Raw genomic sequence first — 12,762 nt, 5'->3', positions numbered from 1 at the left:
GGAGGAGACAGATGTTGTAGTCTGAAAGGGAGAGTCTAAGATTTAGCAAGTCCTACCATTTGCTGTACTATGGAGTAGAAGGTCTAGGGGGAGTCTAATTCAGGGCAGCAACTCCCTTCTGTAGTTGACTATGAGTGAGCCAGTTCATTGTTATTACTTATGTATTCTTAAATAAAAGCTGCATGAGGGCAGGGATTTGATATCTTTTTGGTTTTCTCTTATGTTCCCAGTGTTCATCAGTGCTGGGCACATACTAAAGTTTTGATAAATACAGGTCGAATGAATGAATGAACAAATTTGGTCATTCAACAAATGATTTCCCAAATTTTCACTCTGTACCAGGCCTTTTTGGATCCAAGTAATACAAAGAAAAGGAAGACATGGCCCCTGACCTCAAGGAGTGGCTGGTCCTCTGGTCCATGGAGATGAGTATTAATGGAGCCTGACAGCAACTGCAGGACGGCTTGTGAGCCTTGATGCCAACTGAGTGTGGCAGAGGCTCATAGCTTCCAGACAGGATGAGGTGCTGTGTGGGCCAAAGGAGACACGGCATTTATCTGCACTTGCTTAGTGGACTGCATTAGCTGCTGGCTGGGGTAGCCCCCCAAGGCCTCTTGGCCAGAACACAGCTTTCATTTGCTTCCTCACTCCAGCCCCACCTATGCAAGGGAGATGGGGTGTTGACCATGAGAAGAGAGTCAGGCAGGGAATCCCAGCCCCCCCCCCCCCCGCCCTAGATTGGGCCCAGAAGGGCCTGGCATGCTTCTAATGTCAAGCAACAAATTCAATCAGGCAGATGAGAATTCCTATTATTTTAATATATTTAGAAGAGAGTTTAAGGTGGATTTTGTTCCACGCTGTATATTTTTACAACATGAGGTCAGGCCATTTTGATAAATGTTGTAGTGCAGGCAGGAGGCGGGTCTTGGGAAAGGGTAAGTGAGAGAGACAGGAAGAGAAAGGGAAAGAGGGGGGTAAAAGACAGAGACAGAGAAAGAAAGCCAGAGAGATAAAGAGAGACCGAATGAGAGAGAGAGAGAGAGAGAGGCGGATTCTATGTCTATCTATGGAGCTGTCTTTTGCACATGTGTCTGTGACTTCATGTGTATTTCTGTGTCTGTTTGTTGTTTGAGTAGACAAATCCATCTGGGAAAAATAGAATGATTTTTCCACCTGCAGGAAGCGAGGCAGCCAAAGGCTGATTGGGGCTGTTCTACTCTGTGGCTCTCAGAAGGTCTTGGGCTGGAAATTGGGTTACTCCTGAGGCCAGGCCCCAGGCTCTGCTTGGAAATTGAGATGCAGGCAGGCTACCAGAAAGACAGGGAGCAGTTCCTGGGAGCCTTAAAGACCTCACTCTGCAAAAGGCCCTGAGCCCCAAGATGCCTCCTGGCTATGCCATGTGACTCCTTACTTACCTTCTTTGGAGGGTCCCCAATCCTGTTCTTAGAAGCCAGTGTGCATGGCTCTCAAGCTTTCTGTAAAGGTGGCTGAGGCAGCAGACCAAGACCAATGTCACTGGAGCCTTGTGGTGCCATTGTTGAGATCAGAATGCATGAGTATGGCTGGGGGGCATTGGCTACCAAGTTGGGAGAAAAGTTTCACAATCTGAATGCTGAGGAATGGATATGATGACCTTTGGAGGGCTCTGTCAGTACCAAAATATTTGCCTCAAAGAAATGTTTCACCCACTGTCAGGATAAGGGGAAGAGGATAGGATGGGATTCTATTTCTGGAGATCTTTCCCTACTTCAGAGTCCCAAGAAAAGTCCCCGAGTGGTTGAAGCTGGCACTGAAAGGCCTTCGGCCTAGCCTGGGCCTGGAAAGTGACCTGAGTGCCAATGGCTCCTTCCCTCTACTCCTAGGAAAGTGTGTCCCACACAAACCAGCTTGGTTTGCCCTTGGGGCCTTCACCACAATGCAGCTAGTCATTTCTGTGGCAACTGAGGTAGGGTCAGCTTTGTAAACCTTTCCTCTAGGGCAGCAGAGGGACCTGGGTCTTCTCTTCCTTTGCCTCAGTCCTGGGCTCCATGAGGCAGCTACTTCACAGGAAGGTTGGATCTGCCCCAATTACCTCTTCAGCCTAGCTTGATGCCCTTTTTCTCCCCTTCTGAGAGGAGGGCCAGAAAATCACCACATAAAGGACCAAGGACAGGGAAAATGAGAAGGGAATAAGGAGAAAGACAAAGGCCATGTTGTTATCTCTTCCAAAGCACTGTAGATGCTTCTTCAAACAGGGTGGTTGGCTGGGTTGTGGTCTCTTCTAACAATGAGTATAACCTTGGGATGGGCGTGGTGGCCTGTGAACAAAACATCAGAGTCAAGGAGGCTCTGTCTGTGCTCCTCCCAGTCGCCAGAAGGCAACAAGTTGTTCTGTGGCTTGCGCCTCACACCCACCTTGCCATCTGCCCCACACCGTCATCCTCCAGATCAGACCTAGCCACTATCACCCTCAGGGATGGCAAGTGAGGCAAGACAAGGAAATCTGGCCAGCTCTTGTTGCCTTAGAAAACTTTTGGTTGCCAGCATTCAAGGGCTGAGGGTCAGGAGATACTAAGCCTTATCTTTTCTGTCTCTATCACACCATAGGCAAGCTTGCATCAGTGCCTATTGTATGTACTGGAGCATCAGAAAGGGGGACTTTAGCAGAGAAGGTAGAAAATACTTAAGAACTAGGAGCTCCTCAGGGAAACCTTTCCAGGCAGAGTAAGAGTCTGGATGGTGGGCTTACTGCAAAGGCCTGGAGCCAAATTCAGGGCAAAACAGAAAAGGTGACATTAGGGTCTGTGTAGCCATAACAGAGTGGTCATGAGCTATAGCACAGAGCTTGCTCAAGGAGCCATAAAAATGTCCAGAAAGCCCCCTGGGTGGGGACCACTGAGGAGGCAGCAGGGATGCTGGGGTACTCTTCAGCCTGGGTTATTATTGGGGCAGGTAGAAAATCCTCAGCACCCCAGTGTGGCATGAATGGTAGAAACGGGGTCCAGAGTGCCAGGGCAGTGAGGGGCCTGTGTGGTTCAGCCCAGGCCAAGGTCCCAGGATCTATGCTAGGGGTGCCCTGGAGGCATTGCAGTCTCTGATTCCCTTGGCCCAGAGGATTCTCTGTCCAGAGAGCATGCACCCATGAACACATGTAAGAGAGAGGGTATGCACATGCAATATGCATGCCAGTTTCTCATCTGTGCCCCCAAGGGGATATGGGCAGCTAACACTTGCCTGCAGCCTCCACAGTCTGTCAGAGCCAAAGAGAATGAGAGATGTTCCCATCTGCCCATCCAGTCCAATTTTTAACTTCCATCTCAGAAGCCTTTGCTCTAGAAACAGTCCCCAGACCGTGGCCACCTGGTGTCTCTCTCCCACCTCACTGGCCTCCTAGGAAGCCAGCGTCTTTTTGCCTGGATCTCCAGGCAGTTTCCTGGAGTTCAGATGAAACCAAGCTCCCTAGCTACCCAGACCTATATGGTCCCTTTTACAGCTACTGTCTGAAACAAGTGTCTCTCTTCTGAGAACTCCTAGTCATCTTGCCCTCCCTGTCCCCATTCCCTGTCCTGTCCTCCACTCTGCTCCTTCAGCTAATAGCCATTCCCAACAGCCATACAACCTATAGCAAGCATCCTGTCATCCTCCAGTTTGGTGCCCTAGTTACTTCTCTCAGTGGCTCCCAACACTTCCTTTCCACTGCCTTGGAATTACTTCTTGACCTTTGTCCACATCTGCGTCAAGTCCCCTGTTTGTTACCTCCAAAAATCACCAAAGTCTAATTGCCCTGGCAACTACTGCTGCTGTAGTTCGCCCTGGATCCTTTCTGTCCCTAGCAACTTACAGAAGAATTCCTGTCCATGTGCCAACTGAAGAATCCCTAAGGTATCTTCATCTTTGCCCTCATCATCCCTTTCCTTCAGAAGGCAGACTTTGTTTGAGAAAGCCCCGGCCCAGGTGTTAAGGGGTTGGGTGGTAGTCACAGCTCTGCCACTGCTTCACTGTAGCCTCGGACAGTTGCTTGCCCTCTCTGAGCTCCCTGCTTCCTGCCTGTCACATATGGGGGTTGGATATAAACAAAGTCTTTCCAGCTCTGAGATGATCTCAGTCTATGTTTGCATGGAAGATGTGCCAGCCGTTGCTGTGGCCTCACACTGTCACTGACACTGGTGCCTCCCTGTGACTTGTAGGCCTGAGCCCTGGGTGAGGCCTATATCATGTCAGAAGCCTGAGACTCAAAGAAGGCAGCTCCCAGCCTGCTGGCTGCCCTGCCTTAGGCCTCTTTCAGTTGTGGATTCCTGGCCCCCATCCTCCCATGCATCCCTTCTTTGCCTTGTTCTTCAGCCAGCCCGCAATCATTTTCATTAACCTTCCCTCCATCTGGCCCTGTGTCCCTTCCCTGGGCCCTCACTGTACCACTCCCTTCCCTGAAATGCTTGGCCCTGCTCAGGGATGCACGGGTTCCTTCTCTCCCTCTTTTCTGGCATCTCACCAGCCAGGAATTCCTTTGGAAACAGAGCCTGGAAGTCCTCCTGTCTTTGGGAAGCACTGGCCCCTACTCCAGTGGCCCAGCTGCTGGGCCGAAGCCTGCAGCAGGTGTCTGTGTGTGTGTGTGTGTGTGTGTGTGTGAGTGTCTGGCCCTGGAGATTTATAACCTGTGGCAGGAGAGAGGCCCTGACTTCGGAAGCATTTCTTCTGTCCTCAAAGGTTTGCAGCCAGGACCCTTAGGGGAGCAAACAGAGGAAGCAACAAGGCCACATTTTCACCTCCCCCTTCACTGCCAGCCACCTCCAGTTCTCCCTGCCTCACCCTCAGCTCCTGTCTCCATCTGGCCGGGCCCACTCTCACTCTCTTGCTTGCTTCTTCTCTATGTGGTGTCTTTTTACCTTGTGTCCTCTTTCCAGTCTGGCCCTTTCTTGCCTCCTAATGGCTTTCTGGCTTTCACATCTGTCCCTTCTTTTCCGTGCTTATTGTCTCTCCTCAGGACTCCTTAAGTAGCCTCCTCACCTCACTACCTGGCCTCAACATTGATAGTATTGATCATCTCGCCAGAGTGGCCTTCCTAACAGCAAATTTGATTACATCACTTCCTTGCTCAAAAAACCTTTTGAGTCCCAGTGAATTGACTCGGTATTCAGGGCTCTGTCCTCCCTTCCCACCCTTTGAAGTCATGGATTCTATGCTTGGGCTGTACAGGGCTCCCCTCATTCTCCCATCCCATGGGCACCTCAGACTCTCTGTGTTCCATACTGAACACTTCACTGCTTCCCCAGTGTCCTGCCCCCACACTGGCCTCCTTACTCTTCCTCACAGCAGGTATCCATTTGGGGACCAGGTTCTGCTAACCCACGATCTCTGCCATCTCATGATGGCATCATCACCCCCACACCATCCTCACTGCCACCCCCATAGAACAGAACAGGATCATCTCTTGCCTGACAATTGCAGTAAGCTCTCCTTAGAGTCACAGTGAGATTTCAAACCAAGCTCTGATCAGGTTCTGCTTCTTCTTGTTGTTTGCCTCAAGGGCCCATTGCCTTCCAGCCTTGCCTCCCAAGGCTACCATTTAAACTCTCAGTCCTTGCTTTCCTAAGCCCTTGCCTTCTTGGAACCTTATAATGTCCTATTCCTTATTCTTTGCTTCTGCTATTGCCTTTAGCTGGAATGCCCTCCCACCTCTCTGCCTTTCAAATTCCTTGCGAGGCTCTTTAAAAATGCTGCTTCCTCCAGGAAGCCTTTCCAGAGTAGCCCTGTTGGAAACACTAGACCCTCCTCTAAAACTTTGCTGAGCTTTCTGGCCAGGTGAGGCACAGCAGTTAGAAGCACAGGTCCTGCGGTCAGCCCCCCTGGGTATGGAACCCCTGCTCTGACACTTCTCAGTTCCCACACAATTTATATAACCTCTTTGAGCCTCGGTTTCTTTACCTATCAAATGGAGACAGTTGTAGTTACTGCCTCATAGAGCCCTTGCAAGGAGGAAATCATTAATCTGTGTGCAGTGCTCAGGAAAGTGCCTGCCATGGAGTAAATGCTGTCACAGTGTTATTGCTGCTATTATTAGTAACATGACCTCCTTAACGGGTCTGCCAGATCCTCATGGGCAGGAACCAAGTCAGACCCCTTTGGTTTGCCATATTGGAACTGCTCGGAGGCATTTGCTGACAGAACTGAGGTGACACCCCCCCCTACCCTCCATCACCTCAGGCCCCTACAGAGCCCAGAAGGGAAGAGGGAGGCTGAGAGATGCTGGAAATGTCCTCCCCTCCCTAATGTTAGTGGGGCCTGGGGAGTAGAACAGCCCACTGCAGCCCCCAAGTCTCCCCCCTCTCCTCTGGAGGCCACCGTGCAGCTGAACATCCCTGAGCATGGGGGTGATGGAGACAAATTGGAGGGAATTCAGAGGAGTGAAGAAGTCCCTAGGCCCTTGGGAAAGGGCAGGCCTAGCAGAGGAGGGAGATGAAAGCAGTTCCATGTGTGTGGCTTGGCTAAAGGACAGCATTGGGTGTGGCAGGGGACATGATAAATGGAGACAGGGATTCCAGCAGTGCAAACAAGCCAGAGGGGGGGGATGGCTGGGAGCTCCATCGTGGGGCCACTCTGCTAAGGCAAATGCACTCTTGAAATTCTAGTATGAGGCTTTTTGGAGCCCCAGGTGGGCCCACAAGCCCCCTCCTTCTATTGGCCTAGACAGAGGATTCTCCACACTGGTTCCCAGGGTTGGCAGTTTTACATGGCCTGAGCAGTCTTGGCCCTGAGAGGGAGGCCAGCCCCTTCCCTTGTCCTACCCACAGCTGCCTAAGGCTGGGCTCAGCTAAAAGTCTGAGTCCTTAGGCCTCCCTGTCAGTTCTCACAGTCCCACTCTCGGGTTGGTATACATTCATTACCTGCAAACCCATGACAGGGCTTGTGGACTCTGAGTCCTCCTTCCCCACCCTCCAATCCCTGCTTAAAGCCATTATTTTCAGACCATCACCCTCTGCCCTATCCTCCCGGCTACTAAGGGGGCATCTCAGGAGCATGGAGAGGCCAGGAGGAAATATTGGAAATGGCCTTTCCATCCTCCCCTCAGATCCGGGCTTCATTGTCCTTGGGCCAAGATAAATAAAGCAAGAAAGGGAAAGGCCTCTGCATGCACAGTGTTGATAGCTAAGTGGCCTATGGGGGTGGTGGATTGAACCTCAGCGTACACAAGGCTGCCTCCAGCTCTCTTCCCAAAGGACTGTGGCAGAAAAGCTGCCAGGCCAGGTGCCCAGAATTTAGTGGCATAAGAGACAAAGCAGAATGCCTCCTCAGTCCCCCTCTCCTGGTACAGAGCTTTCTTGAGGTGCTGAGTCTCAGAGCTCTGGAGGGAGAGTTAGGGAACTTAAAAAGGATGGAGGAATCTAGAGATTGGGGGAGTGGCAGGTGACTGTCCCTGAATGGAACCCCAGTCCTCTAAACTACCGATCTTTGGCCTATCCAGGGTCCCAGGTCCATTTCCTGCAGTCAGAGAGTCTGAGGGCCCCTAGAGTGGGGAACCTGGAGGATCAAAGACCCAGAACCCTCCAAACTGAGGGTTCTCTGGTGGCCTTTGTTAGGCATCTTCCACCCTAACCCCTGAAGGGTCTTGGACTTCACTCTTGAGCTCATAGCTTAACAGAAAGAGCACAAGTCTTAATGAGACAGAATTGGGTTCAAATCCAGCCTTCGTGCTGTATTATTGATGAGTCCTGGACAAACTCCTTTATTTTTTTTAATTGGAGTTCAATTTGCCAACATATAGCATAACACCCAGTGCTCATCCCGCCAAGTGCCCCCCTCAGTGCCTGTCACCCAGTCACCCCCACCCCCCGCCCACCTCCCTTTCCACCACCCCTAGTTCATTTCCCAGAGTTAGGAGTCTCTCATGTTCTGTCACCCTCACAGATATTTCCCACTCATTTTCTCTCCTTTCCCCTTTATTCCCTTTCACTATTTCTTATATCCCCTGAATGAATGAAACCATATAATGATTGTCCTCCGATTGACTTACTTCACTCAACATAATACCCTCCAGTTCCATCCACATTGAAGCAAATGGTGGGTATTTGTCATTTCTAATGGCTGAGTAATATTCCATTGTATACATAGACCACATCTTCTTTATCCATTCATCTTTTGACGGACACCGAGGCTCCTTCCACAGTTTGGCTATTGTGAACATTGTTGCTATAAATATTGGGGTGAAAACTCCTTACTTTAACTTGAAAAGTAAAGCCCGACTTTCCCATCATGAAATGGAGAGCAAAATCACCTCACAAAACCATTGGTAAGAGTCGATGGGATAATGATGTGCAAAGATAAGGTCCATGAAATGTGTGGGCTGCTTGTTCTTGTCCTGAACTGGATGTGGCCCCTAGGCCACCATTTCAGGCCACCATGAAACTGCCATGCTCCAGAGGAAGGAACTCTTGGCCAACTGCAACTTCTAGGTTGACTCCAAGAAGCCCCATTGGCTCCTCTCATATCAAAGTCATGCAGTGACTATAAGAGTACCAAGAGCCTTGCCACCTGGGTCAGATGGACACACCTCTCTGACTCTCAGAGTGCCATTGAAGGAGGTTCTTCCCAAGTGGCCCCCCAACTCTGGACTGTTCTCTGTTTACAGCCATCTCTGGCATGCCAGCCTCACACATAGCCCTCCTTTCAGTGTCAGGTAGTCCTCTCTGTCAGCTCTCTCATTGAGTTTTGCCCTTGCCTGTGGAGCTCTTTCTGTAAGTTCCACACTGTCAGGGCCATGCTTTGCTTTTTGGACTATCCCACTATGTCTAGACCATTCAAAGCCCAGAGCCTACTCCTGGGCTGGCTTTGTCATCTGCTTTATTTGGGAAGTCACTGGAGCAAGGACCAGCCTGCAAAGGTCCATCCATAATGGCAAGGGCCAAAGAAAAAGCCTGCGGCTGAAGGCCAGTAGATTGGAGGTCTAGTTCCAATTCCTCAACTCACTTCTTGTGTGGTCTTCCTGAGCCACTTCCTCTTTGAACTTTTTTCCCCATCTATAAAATGGAGGTCCCAGTTCTTGCCCCCCATGGCTATTGAGAAATACACAAATGTTAATCAAGGTAGGGTCCTTGAAGGAATGCTCTTGCTTGAGAACCTGGAATTTAACCTTTTGTGCTTGGCTCAGTCCTATAACAGTGGAGTACTCACAGAACATGCAGGGACTCCAATCCCAATTCTTGTCACTCAGCTGCTTCCATTTAGTTAGATACCAAGATCACCAACTCTTTACAGTTCACTGGTTCATCTCAATTCTTTGTGAGAAAAATTGGTCCACCAGTTCTGAGTCTTCACTCTGGAAATCCTTTGTGTCTATCCTAAATCCTTCCTACTGCAGTACCAGCCCAGGTCTATATACTCCAGATACTTCCTAGCCTGCCTTTTCTTTCTTCTCCTCCTCAACTCTTGCCCAGTACTCAGAAGGGAAAATAGGGTTGAGGGCAAAGGGTATCCGGGTACCTGGTCAGAGGGAACAGACTGTGGGTATGGCATCACTCTTCCAGAAACCCTTCAGCTGCCCTACCCCCTCAGTCTCACCCTTGTCTCATCCTGGCCCACACTGTCACAACTGGAATACTTGTGGTCTCTCACCATGTGTTGGAACTAGGATGCCAACCTTGACTTTAATCTCCCCTGGCAGCTCCAGCATCAGTAAGCCCCAAGTTTATGGCAGAGGAAAAATGAAACCCACATTGCTCCCAACTAGGTCCAGCCCCCACCCAGCAAAGCCAAGGATATCCTCCAAGGGGCAGCAAGATCCCCCAGCTCTTCCCTGAAGGCATATAGAGGTGGAGTGGCTTCGTGATGAGTAGTGCTTCCAGACACACTCTCCTTCCTGAAGGCATGAGGGTGCACTCCAGCCCCCCAAACCCTTCGTCACTCTTCTCTCAGCTGGGAGGGCTTCCCAAGCATTTGCAATGTGGGGCAGCTCCCTCCTGAGTTTGAGGCTAAAGGGGATGCCTTCTCCAGGAATTTGTAGCCAAGTTGCTGAGCTGTTCACAGTGACCTGGAGATGATGCTTGGAAATCTGATTTGTGATAAAATAATGTTCCGTTTAAGTAATGCTGGCTGGAAAGGGAAAGAGGAAAAAAACGACCAAGAAAAACAACTTTATTGAGGTTTAAAAAGGGACGTGGTCGTGGCTGCCTCCTTAATTTCCCAAATCATTTTTCTCTCTTCCCCCTCCTCCTCCCACCCAAGACCTGCTTTTGTTTATAACAATCTCTTGGAAAGAAGATTGAAAGTGAAATATGTTTCCTTGCTTAAATATATATATTAAAGGGGGGGGGATAAAGGGCGGGGGGAGAAAGCCTTCTCTCCCCACCCCCTGCCTGCTCTTCGCCTGAATGCTGTGGGTAATTGGAGGGCTGCCTGCTCTGGGCTCGTTGGTCAGCATGGGCTCTCCAGTGCCCACTCATCACTCCATCACAGAAGGATCATTAAGGCAGGAAAACAGGCTAGGGGAGAGAAAGGAAACCTGGAAAGAGGGAGGGCAAGGGCACCACTTATTCACTGACTCAAGGTGGCTGGTAACCAGCAGTTCGCTAGCTCCAGAGGAGAAGGGACAAAGTTAGACAAGCCAGGACTTCTATTGTTATTGTTCTGCTTTTGGCCAGAAGTGAAAAGGGTTGAGAAATTTTAGGTGCATCTCTTAATGAAAGAGTGACCTATTCCCCACACCTCTATGGGCTATGCTTGCTTTGTGACAGAGAGAGGGTTAAGATTAAACATTTCTGTTGCAGCAGAAGAGAATGGGGTGGCAGCCAAGGAGACCTCCCAATGAGGAAAAGATGGAACCAGTTTGGGATGGGGGTGGATTTCTAGGGAGGGAACAACACACCTAGTAGAAGCCATCATGGTTACGTCTACCAACACCCCCCTCCACACACACACCCCAACACACCCATGTGCTCACAATACTTCCCTTTTCTGCTCTGCCAGGGCATGTGCCTGACATCTCAGGTGGCACCTAGTTCACCAACCATTGTTTGGCCCTCACCCTAGCCTTTCATTCTTCTTGGCCCAGCCTGAAGCCAACCAACAGGCAGCAGGGCACACTGCAGAGAGAAGGAGGTGCCAAAAGCCTGACATGCAGCCATCATGGCTGCCTGCCATCTCAGGTTGGATTCCTCTGATCCCAGCTTCTCAAGGACACCCACTTCTCTGGACCCTAGTGCTAGGATCCCTGCCTGCCAGGGGCTGTGCTTCAAGAGAAGGAACAGAGGGCTTTTTGACATTCTTTTAAGTGTGCCTTGTTACTCCCTGCCCCATCCAGGGCATGTTATTACTATCAGAAATATCAGAAATTTCAACTCAAATGAAAGTCAGGTTGAATGTCCCCACTGCAGAAATTCCACGTGGTTTCAGATAGAGAGGAGAATCTCCTCCTCAGTCTTCCTTATCTCTCTCCCTCCCCAAGAGTAGAAGAAATACATACATTTTTTCTGATCTTATGTTTTCTAACCATTAAATCCAGCTTCCAGATGGAGAAACGGAGGCCTAGAGTAAGGGATGGGCTTGCCCAAATTCATTCAACCAGTTCATGGCAGAGCTAGGACTAGGATCCAGGTGTCTTGATTGCTATTCCACAGTATTTTTTTTTTTTTTGTAGCACGTATTTGCAAACTTGTCAGGCTTACAACTTCATTTGACCTTGGAAACCTGAAAATTGGTACCAGTGGTGTCTTGGCATCTCTGATGCTAGGGCAGAAGCAAGAGGCAGCTTCTCATAATGCTTGACCTGCAGAAGCCACTTTAATATTGCTTGATACCGAAAAACCGTACAGTATAATTATGGGTTAGTCCCTACCCTTCTCTGAGTTTCAGTTTTCTCATCTGTAAAATGAGCAATGCAGGAGGCCATTGTTTTAATCTGCTCAGCATCCATTCCTTCTCTTCTAGTAATAGCACCCCAAATTTTGGGGGAAAAACTACCCCTCCCACACTGTGAATTCATGTCAGTCAGCCTCAGGGTTGACAGATGACCCAACTCTGGCCACTCAGAGCATTCCATCACACTGGATAGAGTGATTGGTTTATGCAGATTTATATGCACACAGCTGGGACAATACAAATCCTTCCGGAAGTTTTTGATGAAAGTATAAGGAAAGAGACACTGGAGATTGATCAGCCAGATGACATAAGCCTAGGGTTTCAGGAGCTCAGTGAGAGGAGTCTGCCTAAGAATGATGACTACAAAGAGAAATGGATATCTAAGAAATGGGTAGGCCTCATTTGAGCTTGTGATCTAGCACTGCCTGATCAGACCACTGTTATACTTCACATTTATGTGAATTAACAAGATCCTGTTTTGGCTTAGACCATTTTGAGTTAGATTCCTGCCATTTGCAACCAAAAAGGGACTGATTAATGTAGGAGAGATTGGGGATACCCTATATCATCAAATTGGCAGAGTTAGGAGAGATCTTAGGTGATTAATTGCCCAGTAGACTTAGAGGAAATGTGACAAATGAATCAATGAGTCTGGGAAAATCATGCTTTTCATGGGCTGGTTATAAGATCTCTGCCATTTTTCCAGTTGCATTTCTCCAGGCCTTCGCCTGCAGTAGACAGAGTATAGGCTTTGGAGTCAGTAGGAACATGGTTCTTGCACTTCCCATCTATATAATTTGGGCCATGTTTGCTTTCTAAGCCTCAAGTTTAACCCAATCAGATGTCAAAGGGCTGACAGGTCTAATCCAAAGAGAATGGGATAAAGCACCATGACAAGACTTGGAATGTTGGGGCAACAGACATTTATAGGATCAT

This window comes from Vulpes lagopus, chromosome X (genome assembly GCF_018345385.1).
Source record: "Vulpes lagopus strain Blue_001 chromosome X, ASM1834538v1, whole genome shotgun sequence".
Lineage (NCBI taxonomy): Eukaryota > Metazoa > Chordata > Mammalia > Carnivora > Canidae > Vulpes > Vulpes lagopus.
Note: the sequence above shows the minus strand (reverse complement) of the source record.